Below are 20,473 nucleotides of genomic sequence, written 5' to 3' on the forward strand. Positions count from 1 at the left end.
AAGTTCACACTGAAATGTTGCAAGGAGAAAGTTCTTTATGTTGCATTTACATGCCTTCTGCAAGCCAGGAATTGCTTCAAAATAAAACAAGTGCAAAGAGTTCTAATTACAGAAGTTTGTGCTTGCCTAATAGCAATAAAATAAAAATCAATCATGTTTAAAAGTTTCAAATCATTACCTAAATTGTAGATTAGATATGCCTAATAAAACTTCTCATCAGATCTTTGCTAAGAAGTCTACATTATCAAATGCTTGTTTAGATTCTGTGAAGATGGCAGAAACCATTATTTATCCCGGATTTATTTCTGTATCATTGAGCAGTAAGACAGGTAACCAGCTCAAGTGAATACGGACTGACCAAAAATGATAAACCATACCATTCAAGAGGAATGGCATCAAGAAACAACACTCAGAAGTAAAGGTACAAACTTCTGGAAAAAATCTAATCATAGCTTTTGACTTTGAAGTTGATTTCTTTCAGATAGCTTTATTTTCTCTAACAGTAATTTTGTATTTTGCCTGCAAAAATAACACTGCCAGAATGAAGACTTAAGATACGCTTTAGTGTAGATCACTGTGGTTTCAGTAGATGGTCTTCAGCGAAATGGACTACAAAAATAATCATTTAGCATGGATAATCTTGTCTTGACTTTGAAGCATTAGGGAGACATAGCCTGATACTTCTATGTCAGCATTAATTTGAAAGGATTTTATCCCCACAAATAAACAAAATTCTATAATCTTCCTATAAATAAGATAATTCCTCAGGAGTCTGACCACTTAACAATAGTTTTTCACCTTTTTGTGAACCTTATATTTTTTAAGTGAGGATAGTTATGTGCATGGTAATTGGCAAAAAGCTTAATAACTTATTTTTTAAAGTACCTAAACTTTGTTTTGTTCAATTTTTTTTAGCTTGAAAATACAAAGAGATGAGTTAAAATATGTGCCAAAGTATCTAATAGGTACTTTGGATTTGAATTGCTCTTATCTAAGTAGAGGGGAGTGAAGGGATGTTTTAGGTATTTGTCCACTTTTTGTAATTCCTTGTTAGGAAAATAAGATGGACTAGACCATTTTTCAGCCAATATTGAAGGTGTCCCCATATTCTTATGGAAGAGTGTATTTTCCTGCTCCAATATCTGGCTTTCCCATGTCACTTTCTTTGGCCAGTGGGTATCAGTGGGTTGTTGTAAGATGTGAAAACTATTTGTGAGGTTGGGCTTGCTCTCTTGTACTTTTGCTTCGCATTCATGAATGGGAACATACCTGAAACAACCATGGCTCAAGGAAGATTTGAGACTCACAGGGCAAGCCTCCACTAACCCTGAAGATTGACCCAAGACCAAAAGACTGACCTACCTCAGCTGAATCCCAGCCAGTTAGCATATGTGGGAACTATAAATAAATGTCTGTTCTTTTCAACTACTGAGGTTTTACAGTTGTTTCTTCCTCAGTGTGGTAAGTAGTCTAACGACCCCCTCCAGATGCCCATGCCCAAATCCCTGGAACCCGTGAAAACCAGTGAGAATTGGAGCTTGCACATGGAACTAAAATGACTAACTGGTTAACCTCACCATGCAGAGTTTATCCTGGGTTATCTGGGTGGGCCCAACATAATCACAATGATGTTTAAAAAACTAGAGAAAGACCTGACTATGGAGAAGCAGAGAGATGGCAGCTTGAGGAGGGATCAACTTGCTGTTGCTGCCTGCTAAGCGTAGGCAGGCAGCTCAGGGCCCGGGAGTGTGGGCTGTCTCCAGGAGCTGGAAAAGGAAGGGAAGCAGATTCCTTTCCAGAGCTCCCAGAAGGAATTCCACCCCAACAACACCTCGATTCTAGCCCCGAGATATCCATTTTGGGCTCCTGACCTTCAGAGCTTTCAGACAATAAATTCGCAGTTTTACACCATTGAGCTTGAAGTAATTTGTTAAAACAGAACTAGGGAACACTGTAATATGTACAGGAATGTCTAGTAACACAGAAACTAGCATTTAAAATTGGGATGATTCCTTAGAAACACTTTAAGACTGGGTAGCCAATGAGAAAATAGCTATAAGGTCCTGGGAAAAGTCTACGGAAATCGTTAGGGGACTGAGTAAAATGGCAAGCAGTGTGGTATAGTGAATCACTATAGGGAGGGAGGGAGGGAGGGAGGGGAGAGGGAGGAAGGAAGGAAGGGAAGAGGGAGGGAGGGATGGAGGGGAAAGAGGGAGGGATGGAGGGGAAAGAGGGAGGGAGGGAGGGAAAGGAGGGAGGGGAAAGAGGGAGGGAGGGAGGGAGGGGAAGAAGTGAGGGAGGGAGGGAGGGGAAAGAGGGAGGGAGGTAGGGAGAGGAAGGAGGGAGGGAAAGGAAGAAAAAGAACATCTGTAGAACTTCAAAGAATTATAAAGATATTTCAAGTTAGATTATGAAAAGTATGAGCTATAGTTGCCAGTTGAGGTATTAGTAAAAGATTGGAACCAGTAAAATAAAGGTCAGATTGCAAATGGAATTCAGAAAGATAATAGAGAAATTCAAACCCCCGACAAGTGCCATCAGAAAATCTGAGCTGTTTTCCTACGGAGTCAGGGGCCCACGCATTACAACAGAGTCTCCTGGGAAAGAGCCAGTCCAGCCTGCAGCCGGTGAGACAGGCTCAAGGTAAACACTGAGTGAACACTGTGGATGTGGCAGCCTGGTTAAAGCTATTGAAAATATTAAGGCTATTTCTGGTTAACCCTTTAAACTAGAAGAAAGTGTACTAAAATGACTAAGATTATTGGCTCCAAAAAGGCTAATGGGATCCAAGTACCTGTAAATAAGTCAAGGGATAGGCAGCTAAGAATGTTAATTGCATGTCAACTTGCCTGGACCATGGTGCCCAGACATTTTATCAGACATTCTGTGTGTGTTCTATGAAGGTGTTGTTTGATGAGATTAACATTCAAACCAGTGAACTTGGAATAAAATGCATTCCATTGCACAAGGCGGGTGAGTGTCCCATTAAGTTAAAGGCGTTAATACTGTAAAGACTGACATCTTCCTGAACAAGAGGGAATTCTGCCAGCAAGGGCCTTTGGTGTCGAAGGCAGTTCTTTCCTGGGTCTCCCACCCACTTCCTGAAGCTTTTGAACTTCCTAAATCTCTACAATCATGTGAGCCAAATCTTTAAAATAATTCTCTCTCATACAGAAAAGAGCTAGAGCTAGAGCTAGAGAGAGAGAGCACACGAGAGAGAGAGAGAGAGAGAGAGAGAGAGAGAGAGAACACACAACACACACACACACACACACACACACAGTTGGTTCTGTTTCTCTGGAGGACCCTGACTAGTGCACCATGTCTAGGAAAAAAACCACAATGTTTTTGGAAAGTAGATTTTGCTGAATAAAAAAAAAAAACACACACAAAATTAGTGGGAGAATTCCAAGTATTCACACTCTAGGCTCCCACAGGATAAAAGATTTCCTCTGGAAAAGATAAAATAGAGTCTGTCTTTAGGGCAATCTTACATAGTTAATATTAAAACGTGGTAAAAGTTCTGCTGAATAACAAGCTCCCCTAGAATCCCACCAACTTCTAAAACCTTAGTATTTAGAACTATGTAACTCAAGGAAGGAAATTAGAAAAGTGTTCTTGGGAGCTAGGAGCCCACTAATATAAAACTTCAGAACTTCAAAGTATGGTTTCTACCGAACTAAATTGAGTCAGATCACTCTGAACGGAGCCATGTATTACTAAATCACACAGAGAGATCCTTGGTTTTTAACTGGCTTTAGAATATCTTAATGATCACAGAAATATAAAGGGCCCCCCAATGCTTTGCAATGTGAGAGGAAAGCTTCTCACATAAGAGACAGAGACAAGGATCCTAAACAAATAAAGCAGAGTTTAAGAAAGACAGAATAAGGCCAGCGCCTTGGCTCACTAGGCTAATCCTCTGCCTTGCGGCGCCGGCACACTGGGTTCTAGTCCTGGTCGGGGCGACGGGTTCTGTCCCTGTTGCCCCTCTTCTAGGCCAGCTCTCTGCTGTGGCCCGGGAAGGCAGTGGAGGATGGCCCAAGTGCTTGGGCCCTGCACCCCATGGGAGACCAGGATAAGTACCTGGCTCCTGCCATCGGATCAGCGCAGTGCGCTGGCCTTGGCGGCCATTGGAGGGTGAACCAATGGCAAAAGGAAGACCTTTCTCTCTGTCTTTCTCTCTCTCACTGTCCACTCTGCCTGTCAAAAAAAAAAAAAAAAGAATATACAGAGAGAATAAAATATCTGAAAAAATCTATAACTACTATTCTGAAAAGATAACTTACTTTAGTCATAAGAATAAAATGCTATATAAAGATAAAACATGAAGAACAAAAACAAATTACAATCCAATACAATAGAAAAGGAGAAAAAGTGAAACAGAAAAGTTGGTTAGAAATCTCCTAGAAAGTGTAATAAAAGATACAGAGAAAGGCTAAGAAGACAAAAGGCTTAGCCCAGTTGTCCAATACCTTAAAGGGAGGGAGAGAGGGAGAGAGGGAGAGAGGGAGAGAGGGAGAGAGGGAGAGAGGAAGGCAGGGAGGGAGGGAGGGAAAAAAGATTAAATCATCAAAGAAACATTCAAGAAAATTCCCAAATCTTCAGGATAATTGCTTTCAAACTATTAGGACTTACCAGGAGCATTAGATAGGTAGATTTACATCTTATCACACCACTGTAATGTTATATATCCTATATACTGTAAAAAGAAAAATGATTGGCACCAGTTTCATCACATAGTGGGTAAATCCACCTCCTGTGACATTGGCATCCTATATGTGTGCCAGTTTGCATCCTGACTGCTCCATATCCCATTTAGTTCCCTACTGATGGCCTGGGAAGAGCCTTGAAATATGGCCCAAGTTCCTGGGTTCCTGCCACCCATATGGGAAACTTGGATGGAGTTTCATGCTCCTAGCTTTGACCTGGCCCAGCCCTGGCTGTTGCAGCCATCTGGAGAGTGAACTAATTAATGGAAGATTCTCTTACTCACTCTCTCTCACTCTATTTCTAACTTTTTAAAAATAAATAAATCTTTGAGAGCTATTACAATATTTCCTTCAAATTAAACAACAATCAGAAAAATTTGCTTCATATGCATCTTATAAATAAAATTATTGGAGAATACTCTTAATTAAAATAAGAAAGAAGTTCAAAACAGGATAGAAAATGTTGATATTAAAGAAATAAATTGTGGTGGAATGAGAAGGTCATGCCAAGATGGCCACTGGCCAGTGAGCTACAGTTATTCAGGAATGGCTTCAGAAACCACATGGGAAACTACCTGGCAACGGAGCCTGCCTGGCAACAGGCTGTGATTGGTTAGGGCATAAACCGCCCCTTGACTGGATTGGCTGCCTCGGCTATATAAGCTGCTCTACCAACTGAAATAAACGAGTCTGTGGGCTGTTCGCCTCTGGCCCACTTTCACCCGACTCCTGGGGTCTGTGTCGTGACTCTGTGCCTCTTGGCCCCACCGTGCTCCTCCTCTCACGAATCCACAGCAACAATAAAGATTTAATCTGCATGGTAATATGAATCTCTAGGATGATGAGTGAAGAGGTAGTCTCAGGTAATTGCTGTGAAATAGGTCTAGAGAGGAACTCATTTGAATTGGATCACATAAAAATGTAGGAAGAAACATTTTTTCAAGAAGATAAAAGAAATAGAATACTTCATCTGCATGACTCTCAAGATGTATACAACTAGGGGAGAGCTGCAGACTGAATAAGTAATCAAAACAAAGAAACCAAAATGAGGCAAATAGTAACCTCAGAAAAATAAAAATTATGCAGGACAAATGACTACTTAAATACCTGATTGGAGTATCTACTGTCCCAAGATGCCATTGACTCCAGCATAGAATTCAGATATGGTTACATTTCTACACATTCTAAACCTTTTCTATGACTATTTTACAAAACACAGTTCCTGCTAAGCCCAGACTTGTTTCCTTCCAGTTTGTGCAATTGTCATTGCTCTGATTTTTGTCCTTGATGTTTCATATGTCTGATTATGTGCATTTTTTATTTTTATTTTTATTTTTTGATAGGCAGAGTGGATAGTGAGAGAGAGAGACAGAGAGAAAGGTCTTCCATTTACCGTTGGTTCACCCTCCAATGGCTGCCATGGCTGGCGCACTGCGGCCAGCGCACCGCGCTGATCCGATGGCAGGAGCCAGGTGCTTCTCCTGGTCTCCCATGGGGTGCAGGGCCCAAGCACTTGGGCCATCCTCTACTGCACTCCCTGGCCACAGCAGAGAGCTGGCCTGGAAGAGGGGCAACGCAGACAGAATCCGGCGCCCCGACTGGGACTAGAACCCGGTGTGCCAGCGCCGCTAGGTGGAGCATTAGCCTATTGAGCCGTGGCGCCAGCCATGTGCATTTTAAATTTATTATTTTAACTTTTGAAATTGCTGAAGTGTATTGTTTTATATTTGGAAGATGACTACGATTTCCAAGATGAAGACTGCTTTTCTGGTGAGGTAAAAATCATATATATATATATATATATATATATATATATATATGGTGTGTGTGTGTGTGTGTGTGTATGTGTATACACTTTAGATATTCATAAGAACTAAAAACATTCAAAATTCTGCATTCAAAAAATTAAATCAGTAGCAGCATTAATGAAAAAACAAACATACTTGGAGCAAGTATTCAATTTTTATGGAAATCACTGACATAAGAAGAGTATTTAGTGGCTGGCGCTGCTGCTCACTAGGCTAATTCTCCACCTTGCGGCGCCGGCACACCGGGTTCTAGTCCCGGTCGGGGTGCCAGATTCTGTCCCAGTTGCCCCTCTTCCAGGTCAGCTCTCTGCTGTGGCCAGCGATTGCAGTGGAGGATGGCCCAAGTCCTTGGGCCCTGCACCCATGGGAGACCAGAATAAGTCCCTGGCTCCTGCCATCAGATCAGCACGGTGCGCTGGCCGCAGCGTGCCAGCCGTGGCGGCCATTGGAGGGTGAACCAAAAGGAAGACCTTTCTCTCTCTCTCTCTCACTGTCCACTCTGCCTGTCAAAAAATAAATTAATTAAAAAAAAGAAGAGTATTTAGTTCATGAAAGAAGAAACCACTTATTTTAAATAACTGATTTACCCTGTAGTTAACTGATGTAACCAAAAATAGCAAAGTACTTTCCACCAAGGTCTTCTCAAACAAAAGGTTCTGTTATTGAATAATGTTCTTGAAAAGGCAGTCCTATTTTGGTACTAATTCTTCAACTATTCACTAGAGATGGAATGATCAGGAAACCTAACACCTGCTAACCTTTGTGGAGATGGCATTACCTGACTACTTATCTCAGAACCCAATGAAGCATTGTACAAGTAGAATAATGCACAATAACCTCAAACTACCGGCAGATAAAAAGATCTAATAATCATGCTTGTTTTATATCATAGCGTTTTATATTGGATTCTGAAAGGCCAGGATTTGTGTCAAAATATATACTATCAAATAAAATTAAAGTGAAACACTAGTTACGGAGACTTTATAAAAATTAAAGCATTATACTTCAAAAGCAACATATAAGAATCTTTCATGGGTAATGCCTATATAAACATCTTTGCAGAGGTAGAATGGAACAGACAGAGCCTTTACTTGCAAGATGTTCATAAATGCAATAGATTTATGGAAAACTGTACTCTTTTCTCCTTGGAGGAAGTATTATGAACTGACGGGTAACCGGACCCTAGCTGTGCTGTGTACTAACTTAGCAATGGACAATTGATAAGAGATGGGGTTAGTCACCTAGAGCTGATGAGTCATCATTTTCTCATTACTAAATAGGGATAATCCTATCATTCTTGTATACTGCATAGATATTGAGGAATTCTGAAGACAAATAGGAAGAAACTACATTCCAGATTTAATTCTAACTAATAGTTTAACCATTAAGAGTCAATTTCTTTTTAAGATCCAGTATTTTCAGTTAGTAACCAGTATATATGGGAAATGTTTTTCAAAGTCACTTATGGTAACATGTGCACATGTCTTTACCCATGACAACATTCCTTTTTCAAGAAAGAATGGTATGTAATGGAAGAAGAATACATTCTGAAGTAAAAACAATCCACATTAAAATCCTTGTAATACCACTTACTATGGATGTATTCATGGGCAGGTTTAGTCAACCTTTCATTGTCTCTTTTTGTCATTTATAAAATAGGGCTAAGAACTTCTATTTCCCAGAAACCATGACTGTCTAGCTCATAACAGAATAGCGAAGAAGAGAAGGTGTTCAATGCTGACAGTGGGGACAGTGCTGTGGTGCAGCAGGTAAAACCGCTGCCTGCAGCACTGGCATCCCATATGGGCACTGGTTTGAGTCCAGGCTGCTCCTCTCCTGATCCATCTCTCTGCTATGGCTTGGGAAAGCAGTAGAAGGTGGCCCAAGTCCTTCAGCCCCTGCACCTGTGTGGGAGACCTGAAAGAAGCTCCTGGCTCCTGGCTTTAGATTGGCCCAGCTCCAGCCATTGGGGCCATCTGGGAAGTGAATCAGCAGATGGAAGACCTCGCTCTCTACATCTACTCCTGCCTCTCTGTAATTCTGCCTTTCAAATACATAAATAAATCCTTTTTAAAAAATAAATGCTAAGAGGTTAAATTTTTATAACAATATTAGGTTCTTTGAAAAGTTGATATTTTATATTAAATATTACCATGTCATCTCAAACCAATTTTATTATAAGCAGGTGCTGAAAAACACTACTATATAATCTATAAAATTATATATTCTAATACCAAAGGGGCCTCAAAGTTCATGAAAAATGTGCATTATCTTTGTCTCCAAAAGAATCCTTTTATTTCAGGAATACAAACTTCATGCATTTCATAAGTACAACTATAGGAATATAGTGATTCTTTCCACTATTCCTGCCCTGCTACCCATATTCCTAACCCCTCCTCCTCCCTCTCCCATCCCAGTCCCATTCTCCACTAAGATCCATTTTCAATTAAATTTACAAACAGAAGATCAACTCTATACTAAGTAAATAGTTTAACAATTTGTACAAAAAAAAAAAAAAAGAAACACTGTTCCTCAACAGTTGAGACAAGAGCTGTTCATTCATTGGATCTCGAAGTTAATTTCACATCTTTTTTTTAGAAACATAATTTACTTTAAAGAAGCACCCAAGAATGATACATCTTTTGTGAGCACTTAGACATAACTACAACTGTGAGACATAAGATTATCCTCTACTTAATACATTAAAAGAAATTAAGTCTTTGAGAAGGAGTTTTATCATTAATTAAGAAAGCACTTAAGAAAACTAGCAATGGAATTGGACACTTAGGCATAACTAAAACTTATAAGACATAAGAATATCCTACATATGCTAAAATGAAATAAATCTTTGAGAAAAGTTTTACTGTTAACTCTTATAATACAACTCTTTGAGGATAGAGAGGTCCTGCTTGGGGAGTTAGTGCACAGTGACTCCTGTTGTTAATTTTACAATTAACACTCTTACATGTGACACAAGTGACAACCTGAGGTTCTTGGCATGAGCTGCCTAGGCTATGGAAGCCTTTTGATTCCACAAACTTTGTCACTATTTAGACAAGGCCATAAGCAAAGAGGAAGTTTTCTCCTCCCTTCATAGAAAAGTACCTCTTCCTTTGATGTCCACTTCTTTCCACTGGAGTCTCACCTATGGAGGTCCTTCATGTAGGACATTTTTTGCCACAGTGTCTTGGCTTTCCATACCTGAAATGCTCTCATAGGCTTTTCAGCCAGACCAGAATGCCTTAAGGGCTTATTCTGAGGTCAGACTGCTGTTTAAAGTGATGTCATTCTATGAATCTGCTGTGTGGGCTGCTTCCCACGTTGTAGCATTCACTCCTTTTTAAGTCTATCTGCTCTTCTTACTACCAGAACTGTAATCCTATTTATATGATCAGTTTAACACTTAATCCTATCTATATGATAACTTTAACACTTAAAATGGTATTTTTACCACTCAGCTTAAGGGGATTAGGGATCCCAAGGCAGGTTTTTAAATTGTACCCTGAGAAGTCCATAGGAATGTATGCAGAACTATACATTATATTTTATCTCCATTTTCCAGAAACTACTGAAAACCCCTTCATATTGTAACATCACATTATAAAGCCCCTTCATTTTGCAACATATTGAAAGTAATATCCTTTCATTGGTTTGTATATATAATTATTTTTAAGTGTTTATGCTGCTTGAGTTGTTTATGTAATCCATGTAATGATTCTAACTTTTCAGTTTTCTATCAAAAATCTAGTTAAACTGCAAATGTAATGGGATATATATGGATAATTAATACATATGGAAAATATAAATAGGATTACTGCTCCAACATGGGAAACAGTCCACAGAGCAGATTCATAGAATGACAATCGCTTTAAATAGCAGTCTGACCTCAGAACCAGCCCTTAAGGCATTCTGGTCTGGCTGAAAAGCCCATGAGAGCATTTCAGATATGGAAAGCCAAGACATTGTGGCAAAAAATGTCCTATAAGAGGGAAAATAAATAAGAGCCAGTGCTGTGGGATAGCAAGTAAAGCTGCCACCTGCAGTGCCAGCATCCCATATAGGTGCTGGTTTGAGTCCTGGCTGCTCCACTTCCTATCCAGCTCTCTGCTGTGGCCTAGGAAAGCAGGAGAAGTTGGCCTAATCCATTGGGCCCCTGCACCCATGTGGGAAACCTGGAAAAAGCTCCTGACCCGACTTCAGATCCATGTAGCTCTGGCCATTGTGGCCAATTGGGGAGTGAACCAGCAGATGAAAGACCTCTCTCTGCCTCCCCTCCTCTCTCTGTGTAACTCTGACTTTCAAGTAAAAATAAATAATTTTTTAAAAAGAAGAGAAATGGTGAAATCTGCTTTGAAAATTTTATTTTCATATCTGAGAACTTAAATAACTGTGCATGATATTAAAATGTAATATGAGCATTATATTATTCCATTATTAAATTATTACCTAGGTGAATCTGGTGTGTGTTTATTAATTTGATACATGTTTCTTTGCAAATATTTCAATGAATATAAATCATGTTTATAATGTAGCTCAAGTTTCTCAAATCTTTATGTATTCTGTCGCTCCCCCTCTTCGTGGAGGAACAACACTAAATCCTGCCTAGGCTTCATATCCGAGTCACAGCACCATTATGTCGCTCCCCGTCTTCGTGGAGGAACGACACAGGACCCTGCGCTGTTCTTTTGTCTGCTCGGCCCTCCCCGGGTTTGCTGCTGGTTCTTCCCGGGTTGGCTACTGTCCCTCCACCTCCGTGGAGGGGCGGTTCCCCCTGGCCACTTTCCCCACTTCCGCAGGGGAGCAGCACACCGCCGGCCGGCTCTCTCGGGGGCTGCACAGGTGTTCCCCTTAGATGTTCCTGGTGCATGCCATCTCTCTCCTCCTTTATAGTCCTCCTCCGCCAATCCTAACTCGGCTGCCCACACGCCGAGTACGCTGCTCTCCTCCAATCAGGAGCAGGATCAGCTCCTGGAGGTCATCACTCAAGTTGGCAAGAGGCAGCTGGGTAGAAGCTGTTTTCTTCTCTCCCAGCGCCATATTGTGGGAGAGCAGATGCATAGAATAAGTCTTAATTCCAGTAACTTAGTCTAGTCCGAGTTGCTCCCAGTTGCTCCCCACATATTCACTTAGTTAGAAGGCTTTTCCAATCTTTTCTAGATTTTTAAAAATCTTTTATTTTACTTATTTGTAGTATTTTAAATAAATTCAATTCATTTTCTGTGGAAGAGTGACATATAATAACAGAAAAATTATTTTATGCAACAAAATATATAAATTTATCATTCAACTTTAATTTTAGTTTCCCATTGATTCTGTGATGGATTTAAACTAAATTTATTCATTTAATCACCAAATTTTTGACAGCTGGTAAAACAAAATAGTCAGTGAAAATGTATAGTTTTTTTAGCTTTTATGAGCTTGAAACCTAGCTATGGACAGGTGGTCACACTGAGAATTGCACAGGTAAGTGTAAAATATGATCACACGATGAATGTTTTCAATGAGAAGTATGTCATGAAATGAAGATTCCTGACTTCATTAGACAAGTGAGGAAAGCCATGTGTGAGGCGATGACGGGCAGGCATCACCAAGACAGAGGAGAGGGAGCATAGCAGGAGCACTGGACACCATCTCTGAAGTCGTCCTGGGCTGAATAAGTTGCAGGACAAACATTGTGGAAGGGAGGAGTAGCTCCAAATTTTGGGTATATGTGTGTTTAGAATCAATAAGAGTAATATTTGTAGTCACAAACCAAGTGAAAAAGAGATGATAAGTGATAATTTGGGTGATAATGTAAAGTTATCATTTGGTGCTCTTCTTGGTTGTGGGCTGAAGTCAGTGTCTTTCCGAAAAGCCAGAACTGCACAAGCACAGGACTCTCCTCAAGTCAGGGGCAGCTGTAGCTCATTCCTCTGAAGCATTCCTCTGATTTGGGCTGTGTATGGCAAAGAGAATCTTTGATGTGACAAGATATGCTGAAAAGAAGACTACTGATTATTTTCAGAAGAACATTTCTGGGAATAGATACAGAAAAGAGTGCACAGAAAAAGAACAAAGGATTGTGCAATGTCATTGCAGATGGCTGTGACAAAGGCGGACCCTACAATGCACATCACCCAAGTCAAACTGACTTGGTCAACAGGATTCATATCACTGTATGTGAGCTTCCTGAGACAGGTTTCAACAGATATATTCCCTGAATATTTTGAAGGATTTTTAGGGGCACTTTATTTTGTCACCAATTAGAATGTAAGTATCTTTTTTACAAAAGGACTTCATCTGTCTTGGTTGTCTGTGTATCTTGCACAACGAACTGTCCCTGAAATGCAACATATCCTACAGGAAGAGAAAGAAGGGCATTCTTGGAATATCTTCTCATGGGGTGCATGCTTTCCATGGGTATTTTGAAGCCAACACCAGCTCGGTGAGTTTTCCTTGATAAAGACATGTATTAGGGCTCATAATTGCCAATCTGAATGTATAAGCATTGGTAAGAACCAAATGATTAGGTAAAGAAACTTGAAGTCTGGTTTATATTTTGAAAGCCTACTTGTTGAACATTATGGTTAGTGGCGTATTACAGTGCGATTACAAAGTAAATTGAAATTATGTTATTGTAAGAAGTAAAGGGATAAAAAGGAAGGAAGGAAGGTGGTGGGATTGAGAGAAAGAGGGAGAGAAGGTAATCTTCTTAGAATTTCATCTATGAAATATATGAAATCTGATTTCTTTATATTAATGAAAAATTTTAAAAAAGAAAACCAGCCTCTTTTATGAGGCAAGGCTTAGGCAAAGACCTAAAGAACTCACTGGTAACAACTAACACACAAGACATTTGGAAGAAGGCTGCCCCCACCACTTCTTTTTCATCACTGCTGCCACACCAGAAGCATTATTTCTGATGGCTCCTATGGTCCCTTATTAAGAGGAAGTTTCAGTCATGCAGTTCTCCTTGTTTGTTGCTAATGTCAGCAAATCTGAAAACCCAATATAGCATGAACATTTGGGTTCCCTCCAGATTCATACGTTGAAAAGTAAGTGTCCATGTGATGATGTCAGAGATGCGACTGCTGGGGTTGATCACATCATGAGTGTGGAGCCTTCAAAAAGGGGGTGAGGGGTCATATCAAAGGACCCCAGCGAGCTGCCCTGCGACTGTATCCCTGTGAGAATGCACAGGGTGGATGGCCATCTATGCCTGCAAAGGAAGCCTTCCCCAGTGCCATAATGCTGGACTCCCCAGTCTTGAGAACTGTGACACGAAATTGTGTTATTTATAAACAACATGGTTGATGATATTTGGCTACCGCAGATCAAATAAGCTAAGAAATGGCTGTTAGAAAGGTAACTTTAAATATTCAAAATACCACTTTCTACACATGCTATGTCTCTTAGAGACATTACGACCCAGTACTCATATCTGTTCTGTAAGAAAACAGAAACACAAAGCTGACATCTGGTATATTACTCATAGTTTAGATTTTGGAACTCAACAAATAATATTTATTTCTCTTATGAGTGTGGGACCAATCAAGGGAATTATATTAGAATTCATAAGTATAGCCATAAAATATGACTAGGGCATGGAATGTGATGGACACATTAGAAGGTGAACAAAAAGCACATGAATTCATTTGCCACTCTGTGGAACACTTGGCTCATTTCACACACTTGATCAGTGTGATTTTGTTCTGATTGCTTCATTTTTTTCTCTGGAAAATAAACAGGACATGGTTTTAGAAACTTCTGATTTTCCCAATATGATGTTTATGGCTGAGAATTCGTGCTTGGTGTGCTTGTGAGATGCTGACAATAAAGTGTCTTTTTCTGTACCTCAAAGAGCTATAAAGCTGTAGATGAGTCAGAAATGTAAACAATTGTAATGAAAGAGAAAGAAGCCAGAGTTGTGTAACAAGGCTTCCAGACAGAGCCAGTGTCATAAGGAGGAAATAAAAATGCTCCATTTCAAGGACTTCATAGTTCTTTGATCCAAGAACCAACAATGTAAAATGTCCTTGGCTACCACAGAAATCACACTGACTTTAATTTAATGGATATTAGCCAATCTGGTAATCAATAAAAATATATCTTATAAGACTTAACCTATCACTACAAAAATGTGTAGGTTTCACTGGTACCCATTTGAAGTTAAGGAAGTGAAAAAAATGTTGTGATTTTGGAATTCCATCAAAAATTTTTCCAACGTTTATTGGAAATAAAAATACATATTTTGATTTAAACACAAACATTAGATACTCTTTCAGGCATACCTTTATATTATTCACTTCAGATGTTGGCATATATTTAATTTTTGAAAACTTCTAAATATGTTTTTAAAAGATTTCAGGCTTTGAGAAAGACTTTGAATTTCAGCTGTATTACACAAGAAAGCTTAGAAGTCACTCCGAATGCCTCACCAGATAAAAGACAAGCTGAGCAAGCTCAAATCCTACCACCTTTATGGGATCCAACAGAAAACTGAGGAAGAGGGCAAAGTGCCATGCCAAGATCAGAAGCAAGTGTTGGACAGAGTCACAGCAGAGACCAGCTTACTGAGTCAGAGGCTGCTAGACGCAGGGACCACTGGAACACTTCCACCTCATCTCGGTGACCCGCTGGGAGCTGAGTGTGCACTAGATTGAGAGTTGAAACTCCTAGGGGCCCAATCTTAAGATGGTCCCACACTTCTAAGTTCTACCTCCAGGAATCCCAATGGTGTCTTTCAGCACTTATTGGAATAAAAAATTCCTCTCCTGTTTGAAGCAAGAGGAGAGAAGAAGCCATCATTTAGAAAAGGCCCAGCAGAATAGTAAAGATACTGAAATAAACCCAGAGTGTTCTCTACAACAGAGCCCCACCTTTCCAGGTGAACTATTTTACTAGATCACTGTGGAACGTGGGGAAGCTGCAGTAACCGCTCCAATACCCTCTTGCCTTCGTATTCACATAAAGGAAAGAGTGAAACTGTTCAAAACAGCACTTCTTGGAGCAGGGGTTTAGCCTACTGTTCTAGACGCCCTTGTGCCATACTGGAAGGCCTGGGTTCACTTCCCAGCTTTGCTCCTGACTGCAGCCTTCTGCTGATGGCTAGGTGGCAGCCGTGATGGCTGCTGGAGTACTTGGGTTCCTGCCTTCTGGGTGGCAGACCTAGATTGAGTGCCTGGCTCCTGGCTCTGGCCCTGACCCAGCCCTAGCTGTTGGCATTTGGGAAGCACATATATAGGAACTCTACCTATCGATCTATGTCACTCTGCCTCTCAAAAACATTAAATTTGTGGGGGGGGGGGTGCTATGGTGTGGTGGGTAAAGCTGCCGCCTACAGTGCTGGCATCCCATATGGGCTACTCCTGGCTACTGGCTACTCCGCTTCCAATCCAGCTCTCTGCTATGGCCTGAGAAAGCAGTGTAAGATGGCCCAAGTCCTTGGGCCGCTGCACCCACTTGGGAGATCTGGAATAAACTTTTGGCTTCAGATCAGTGTAGCTCTGGTCATTTTGGCCATTTAGGGAGTGAACCAGAGGATGAAAGACATCTCTCTCTCTTTATCTCTCTCTCTCTCTCTGCCTCTCTAGCTCTGTCTTTTAAAAATAAATAAATCTTTCTGGAAAAATCTTAATTTTTAAAAATAATAAGCATTTCTGCATATTATTATCACAGATGAAGAAATTTTGCTCACTAAAAATTCAAATTTAATCATAAGATATTAGAATGTTTTTACTTCTAACATTTTACTAACACATTAAGAGGACTCCAATATAATAACAATATATTGAAGCAGAAATGATTGAGACATAGATTCTACTTGAGAAGGAGTTCTTAGGAAACTCAAAAAAAAAAAAAGTAGAGAGAAAAAACAAAAGAAGGAAACTTGAGAAAACTGAGGCTTCTTGTACCCATAGCTACAGTGAACAATAAAGGCCCCCAGTTCCCAGCCATTAACAAAGTCCTCAAGCTAAAACCTTAATTGCATCAGTTCACAACAAAGGCACACTAAACACAAGAAAACAGGACACTGTCTGAGGAGGAATGCAAGTATCAGAACCAAGTTTATATATTACACAGATAAGAGAATTATCTGATGGGAAAATTAAATAACTATAATTAATGTGTTAAGATATCTAATGAAAAATTAGACAATATGACATATTAGTACGTAATCTAAGCAGAGATTTAGGAACTCAATGGAAAAGTCTAGAAATTTTAAAAACCCACTGTTATAGAAATGAAAATGACTTTGATGAGCTCAGTATTAAAATGGACAAGGCTAAAGGAATAACTAGTGAACTTGAAAGTATATAGCCAATAACTTCCCAAATGGAAATATGAAGAGAAATTTTGAAAACAGGTATCTAATACTATGGGCCCATTACAAAAGTATGACATACAGATATAGGAATTTCAGAAGAGTAAAGGATTGAACTGACGATCGTGGACAGCTTTCCAAAATAAATGACAGATACTAAACCACATATTCAGGAAGCTTAGAGGGCACCACTCAGGGTAAGTAGTGAAAACCTGTATCTAGGCATATCACATTCAAAATGTAGTATCTCAAAGACAAGGAGAGCATCTTGAAAGAATACAGAGGGAGGGGAAACCTCTTATCTAAGGAGGAACAAGGAATAGAATTCATTGAACTTCCTTCCCATCAGAGGCAATACATGCATGAAGATAGTGCAGTGAAATATTTAAATTATTGAGAGAGGGAAAAAAGCTTAAACTAGAATTCTATTCCCAATGACATCACCCTTCAAAAGGGAGGGCAACAATAGAGATTTACTCAGACAAGCAAACTGAAAACATTTGTCAGTAATAGATACACCTTGATAAAACATTTTTAAAGTTTACCATGGAGAAGGAAAATGACATATGTCAGAAACTCAGATGTACATTAAAGAATACCAGAAAAGCAAACTATGAAATAATCTCTTACATTATTCAGCTGACCAAATAGAACACATTTGTTTGAATTAACAAGAACAATAATGTATTGTGAATTCAGCATGTGGATAACTAGAACTTAATGACAGGAATAATACCAGGGACAAGAAGAGACTGGGAATAGTGTGTCATAAGATATGAATACTGTTCATGATGTGGTATAGAGTTATTTGTAAGGGAACTTGGATTTATGACAAATGTATACGGGAAACTTTAAACACTAAAATAGTATTAAAATGTATAAATAGAGAAAACAGAATCACCCAAAATGTTCAATTAAAGACAGTGAATTTAGCAAAAAAAGTAGAATGCAAAAAATGCAGAAACAAGAAAAATATTAAGGAATAAAAAATAGTTACAAATATGGTATATATTAATGAACATGTGTCAGTAATCACTTTACAAATAGATGTTCTAAATATACCAACTAGAAAAACACACCAATGTTATACAAATAACAGAATGACTTGAGTATATATTGTCACTAGAAACTCACTTTAAAAATACAGACGAAGTAGATTGCAAGTACAGCAATGGGGAAAAATCCACCACGTTAACGCTATTCATAAGAAAGATGGGATAGATATATTAACTTTAGACAAGAAGGACTTCAGAAAAAGGGAGATTTTCAGGAATAGAGAAGGTATAATAGAGGCCAATGAGCTAAGAAAAGGTAACAGACCTTAATGTGCATTCACAGAGCAGCAGAGTGTCAAAATAAGTGAAGTAAAACCTGATAGGAAGGCAAGGAACCACCTAACACAGATGGTGTTTTTAAGCACCCATTCATCAGTAATTAAGTGTTCTATCAGGCAGAAAACCAGTAAGGTTATGGTTAAAATCATAATAGGTGGGAAATTAACATTTATAGAACACTTTGTCCATCAACAGCAGAATATACATTTTTGTCAAGATCATCACATGGATGCTTCATGAAGACAGACTACATAAAATATGCTTAAAATTAAATATATATATATATTTTAAAAATTGAGAGGGAGAGACAAAGAGACACAGAGATAGAGACAGACATGTATATGTAAAGAGAAAGAACCTTCCCTTACACTGCTTCATTTCAAGAATATCTGCAATGGCTAGGACCAAACCTGGCTGAAGCCAGGAGCCAGGAACTCAATCCAGGTGCCCCACATAGATGGCAGGGCCTCAACCGCTAGAGTCATGGCTCCCAGCTTCCACACCAGCAGAAACTGGGGGTATGAGCTAGAGCTCAGAATGAAACACAGGCACTCCAGTGGGAGACGGGGGTGTTTCAACTGCTAGCACAAACACCCACCCCATTGTTAAACACTAGATAATACCTAGTGCCTCTCAGACCACAAGTAGAGTGAGCTAGAAATCACTAATAGACAGCTGTGGGGTTCTAAACCTTTTATATTAAATAATAAGCTCTAAATAACACTTTGGTGAAAGGAGGTCGCAAGGAAAATTTAAAAGTATTTTCAACTGAATTAAAATGGAAATACATTTTACCAAAACATGTGGGATTTAGAAAAAGTAGTGCAATGCAGTAAATTAATAGTGATAGCGTTGAATGTACATAGTTGAAAATATCTAACATAATTAATCTTGGCTTCCATTTTATGACATTATAGGAAGATGAGCAATAGAATTTCAAATAAAGAAGAAAAGAAAGAATAAAAATTAGACTAGAATTAGAAATTCAAAATGGGAAATAAAAAGAAAAGAAAATCAATGAAACCAAAAGTCGGTCCATCAGAAAGATCAATATCATTAATAAAACATCAGCCAGCCTGAGAAAGAGAAGACAGAATTTACTATTATGAGAACTGAGCCAGAAGGACATTGGTATCATGGTTCAGATGCTTGCATCCCATACTGCAGTGGCCGGTGTAAGTCCTGCCTCTGTTCCTGATTCGAGCTTCCTGCTAGTGCACACCCTAGGAGCCATCAGGTGACAGTGTAAGGACGTGGGTCCCTGCCATCCCTGTGTAAGACCTGGATTGAATTCTGAGTTCCTGGCTTTGTCCTGGTTCAGCCCTGGATGTTGCTGGTACTTAGGGAATGAACCAGGCGATGAGATTTATCTCTAAAATAAATAAATATAAATAAAAAGTTAATAAAGAGAAATTAATGAGGGGTCATCATTACTGATTCTATGATCCTTAAATTGATAATAAATAAAGGAATAATATGAGCTCTATGCTCATACATTTTATAATTTAGACGAAATGATCCAATTCACTGAAAAACAGAAAGTACCAAAAATTCATATACGGAGAAAGAGAACATGACTAAACCTATATGTATGAAATAATATTTTTATACAAATAACCTCTCAAAGAAAGAAAGGGAAAAAAACTTAAAGGACTGTATGGATTCATTCGTGAGTTCTGGTAAACCATGAAATGATATCAAGATTTCTGTATTGGCTTTTGGAAAGTAGAAACAGAGAGAATAATTTCGAATTATTTCAATGAGGTTGTTATTCCCTTAATGTGAAAATCAGACAAGAACATTATGAGAATGTGAAATTATAGACCAGAGTATCTCTCATAAATGCAGATTCTTTAAAAAGTAGCAACATTAACACGTGGAATCCACTAAAATATAAAAAGAATTATGTATCACAAACAAGTGGAATTTATTCCAGGCAAAAAAAAAAACTGATTCAACATTCAAATCATGTATTAATATATATTCTAACAGCAGTCTAAAGAACAAAAATCACAGAACCACATCAGTACATATATCAAACATGTAACAAAACTCTCAACACTGAATAATCCATAAAAACTATCAGCAAACTAGGAATTGGGGGACATATCTACAACCTGGTAAAACCTGGGCAATCTACCCTTAATGGTAAGATATTAGATACTTTTGCCCCTAAAATTGGGAAGGGGCATAGATGGCCCCTTATTCATTTCAGTACTGGAAGAACCCTTATCTAAGTTAGTACTATGAGAAAAGGATAATTTTTGAGTCGCCTCTTACAATGCTGGCATCCCATATTTGAGTGCCACTTTGAGT

At 39.0% G+C, this 20,473-nt stretch overlaps 1 long non-coding RNA gene across 5 annotated transcripts in view; it reads right to left on the bottom strand.

The window, feature by feature from the left end:
* LOC149122231 (uncharacterized) overlaps positions 1-20,473 on the bottom strand; it is a 129,241-nt gene that overhangs the window by 12,538 nt on the left and 96,230 nt on the right. For 3 of the 5 annotated variants that reach the window (XR_016220439.1, XR_016220440.1, XR_016220441.1), the window contains exon 2: positions 15,074-15,273. This is a non-coding gene — a long non-coding RNA (uncharacterized LOC149122231). Of the gene's footprint in view, positions 1-11,805; positions 12,456-14,080; positions 14,233-15,073; positions 15,274-20,473 lie in introns of those variants that run through there. The other 2 variants (XR_016220438.1, XR_016220442.1) reach the window with 2 other exon arrangements.

Source organism: Oryctolagus cuniculus, chromosome 14 (genome assembly GCF_051225735.1).
Source record: "Oryctolagus cuniculus isolate XC-2025 breed Fujian yellow rabbit chromosome 14, ASM5122573v1, whole genome shotgun sequence".
NCBI lineage: Eukaryota > Metazoa > Chordata > Mammalia > Lagomorpha > Leporidae > Oryctolagus > Oryctolagus cuniculus.